Source organism: Toxotes jaculatrix, chromosome 18, assembly GCF_017976425.1.
Source record: "Toxotes jaculatrix isolate fToxJac2 chromosome 18, fToxJac2.pri, whole genome shotgun sequence".
Classification (NCBI taxonomy): Eukaryota; Metazoa; Chordata; class Actinopteri; family Toxotidae; genus Toxotes; species Toxotes jaculatrix.
The window spans coordinates 10,128,727-10,132,680 of record NC_054411.1 but is presented as its reverse complement, the minus strand read 5'-3'; the positions used below and the strand labels follow the sequence as shown (position 1 = coordinate 10,132,680).

General features: G+C 40.8%; 1 protein-coding gene across 1 annotated transcript in view; it reads right to left on the bottom strand.

Annotated features, from left to right (window-relative positions):
* coro7 (coronin 7) overlaps positions 1–3,954 on the bottom strand; it is a 101,063-nt gene that overhangs the window by 50,602 nt on the left and 46,507 nt on the right. The window lies entirely within an intron of this gene.

Sequence of the window (3,954 nt, the reverse complement as noted above, 5' to 3'; positions counted from 1 at the left end):
AATAAAGTGTAAAGAGTTGTCTCTTTTTTTTTGTTTTGTTTTTGCAGTTTCCAGGTTTTGCTTGTAAGAGGAAGGATTAGACTGACAGGTGTGTGTGTGTGTGGGGGGGGTTAAATGTTTTCTAAAGTGATGTGAATAATAACAAATTGTGTCCGTGATCTACAACGCAGTATTAGATTCTCTTCACAACGCACCACCCAAAACTTTTAATGGGTACTTTCAGTCAACAAGAGGTCCTGGACTTCTTCCTCACCAGCAGTGAGCTGGAGGCAAAATGGAAATAAAGATAATAATTGAAAACACTCAGGTTAAGGTAGTAAGCGGATTTAACCATTCGAGAATGACTCACTGGTCTAAGCCTAATGAGTGAGCATTGTTTGCAAACCCACACAATAAACAGGCTGACCACCCATGTGTTTTATAGGTGGGATGCTGGTAGGGAATTGATGCAGCGTGCACGCACTGCACAAACACCCACACTCACAAACAAACACGCATGTAAACTGGCCCATAGCTGGGAGCTGCTGTGCAAGGTCCCATGTTAACAACACAAACACATAAAACAGCACCACTCCTGTCACGCAGGCCCTATTATATCAATTTGCCCAGAGAGAGCAAACTTCCTCGTGAAATAACAGGAGAAACAATGCACCCCCTGGAGGTCAACAGGCCTTAACTTCTTTCTCTTTCCTCCAATGTTTCAATCTCCATGTGTCCTGAATTGTTGAATGTTCATTAACCTGATATACACGTGTGTTTGTTTTTTCAAGTTATAAAGGAGTTTAGTCTGTTGTAGCCTTTCATTTGGGAAATAAAACAATGGATGGGACTTGATTGTGAGCATATGTGTGCATACTAGAGTGGCTCTAGGTAAAAGGACAGAGAGGATACGTAGATGATGTCAGATAAAAGTAATGCCTCCGGTTTACAGAGTGCATGCATGTTTCTGTTCTCTCTCACCAGGCATCTGCAAATGTTCATGTATGTGAATAAGAAAAGGAGAGGGAGAACAGAGGGAGTATGAGTATATCTCTGTGTGTGTGTGTGTGTGTGTGTGTGTGTGTGTGTGTGTGTGTGTGTGTGTGTGTGTGCGTGCGTGCGTGCGTGCGTGCGTCTGTTTCTCTCCTTTCCTTCTATAAAACAGTCTCTCTTTTCTTCCCCTGGCTTTAAGAGAAACCTGGCCCCTGGATGGGAGCCAACTTTGACGCTCACACTCAGCCTTTACTGCTCAATGGCCCCCATTGTAGTTTCAAGGGACCTTTTTCATAGTTATCAACCAAAAAAAAAAAAAAAATTCCACAAGGATTATTACCTCTATTTACTTCTGAGTAAATATTTTTTTCTGCTTTTTTTTATTCCATTCATTCTGCACTCCTTCCTGTTTCTCTCACCACTCTCTATTTTTTCTTTCTAATTTGTTTCCAAATTCAGGGGCTACAAGAAGGCAGCCAAGGTCATGTGGCAGCAAGTAGCATATGTGTTTTCCTCTGCACTTCTCAATCTTTTATTCAGATAACTTTTTCTGTCTCTTTCTCTCTTTGTCCCTCTCTGTTTTCCATCTTCCAAATAGCCCTACTGCCCACACAGCACAGCTGACCTCCCAGTAACCTCAAACCATCTCTCCAACCTCAGCCAAGAGTATTTCCAGTCAGCAGTTGAGGGCATGAAATTAACTCTACAAAAATCATAAGATGACGCATTTGACTCATCATAAACTACAAAAGAGATGGCATACAACTAACTGAGTGATGTCCTTTATGGTACAAAAAAACTATGCAGATGCAAGCAGCAGAAAACACTGACTGCTTTATTAAATCGATGATGACACAGTTAGTAAATCTGTCCCTTCACTAATCCTAATTCTGTTGTATGTATTCACAACAGAATTTGTATTTACTTTCTGTGATGTTTGCTACATGCTAATCAACAGCCACATAGGATTAAAAAAAACTGTAGCAACAGAGAGTAAAAGAGCAGAGAAGGAAAAGAAAAGCTGAGCAGAGAAAACACATCACCACTTTCATTTCGGGAACCTGGTTTTCTGGCTCCAGTTTTTGGCCCTCTGCTTGTTTCCCTACAGTGCTCACCCCAATTTGCCTGCCCCACATCCCACCTTCCCTCTTTCTTTCTGAAGTACTAATAACAGATGAAGGGTGGTGTGCCACCGGTTCCTCTCATGCCATACAGCTGCCAGTCTGTGCCAGCAGATGGCCCAAAATGCTGCTCTGGCAAAAGGCAATGAGGGGAAAGATGAGAAAAGAGAGAGAATGAAAAACAGGAAAGGAAAGCACAAGGAAGAATTTGACTTTGGTTAGTTCTTGGCATCATACATTAGCAGGCACACATGCAATTAATTTCATGTGCTGTTCAGTAAATTATTACATATAAAAACAAACGGCAGCATGATTTCCACAGTGCAGGTATTCAGTTCCATCCTGGGCTTGTCATTTCTGTCATTTTCAGTCATTGTCTTTCCTCTCAGCACAATACAGACTGACCCTCCATACACATTCACACTGGAAATGGACAATTCAAGCTGGCAGGTAAGTAATGAATAACAGGAGTTAATCTAGGTTATAAATTTGTATGAATATGAGTCTTTGCTGGGCTGGCCCAAGCAAAACAGGCAACTGCCTGGGGCCACGTCCATTTAAGGCTCCTATATACATATTTGGTTGCATTTTGAGGCTGCAACTGAGGGGCAGTACAGATATCAGTTTAGTGATTGACACTGTCCACTTCCATGTGCTTACAGAGAAATCAGTTCACAACTCAAGGTTTACCTTATCCAATAGGCTTTGAATTTCTTTTCATCTTGCAGTCTCATTTTATCCATTTGTCTGTGGTTATCAATGTTTCAATAAAGCCAGTAAGTACAATAAACCTGTGAATAAATTCTTGATGATCATTTAGTCTATGAAATGTCAAGCAACTGTGAAAAAATATCTATCATAGCTTCTCAGACCTTCCCAGAGCACCAAGGTGATGTCTTCAGTCCAAAACTCAAAGAAATTGTCTATTACAATATTTGACAAAGAGAAGCACCAAAGCATCACATCTGAGAAGCTGTAACCAGAGAACATTTGGCTTTTTTTCACCATTTTTATTTGAAAAAATGACTGAGACAATTAATCTTCTATTCAATTCAATTATTAGTTTCTGCTCTGACAATTGTCATTCTTGAGTGGAGGGGGACGTGTTAATTTAAAAATAATGGGAAAAATCTTCCTTGATTCCAATTTTCAAAAAAAATGATGAGCACAAGCACAAGGTGCTGAAAGACTCCAAGCAAAATATAAAGATAAATGAGGAAACCAGAAATGGAAAGCGATGATTCAACCGACGCTGTAAGATAAGAAGGAAAGGATGGAAAGAATTAGAATTAAAGAGGTGGAGCAATGATGAAATGTGAGGGGAGAGGGAGGTGGAAGGGTGCTGTTACTGGGCCAAGCATGGCCACATGCATTGAAAAGTTTATCCGTCTTTGGAAATATACTGACGAGAGGTACTGAGGGGAGCGGTTGCTGAGTGTGTGTGTGCATCTGTGTGTGTGTGTGTGTGTGTGTGTGTGTGTGTGTGTGTGTGTGTGTCAAACAGACAGCAGTGGAATTAAAGAGCACCTAAACAGAAACGCCTGTCACCCTTGGAAAGCAACCCAAGTGTGTTTCTCATTTCAAAGGAATGGTGGGACAGTGGGTGGGGGATTTTATTTATTCAGAAAAACATAAGAATGAGTAAATATGGAATTAATGAAGTAGAAGAGAGGAGGCTGTAGTGGATAGAGAGGTTGTTGAGGGTGAAATGGCTGCAGGTGGGGTTGTAAAATACTTGCACATATTGGTAAAAACTGTTCCATAATCAAGCGTGCCAGAGGAGTCTGTCAAATCTAAATAAGCTCCATAAGACTGGCAGATGAAGCTATTAGCTCAAGCGTATAGCTATCATTTAAACTAA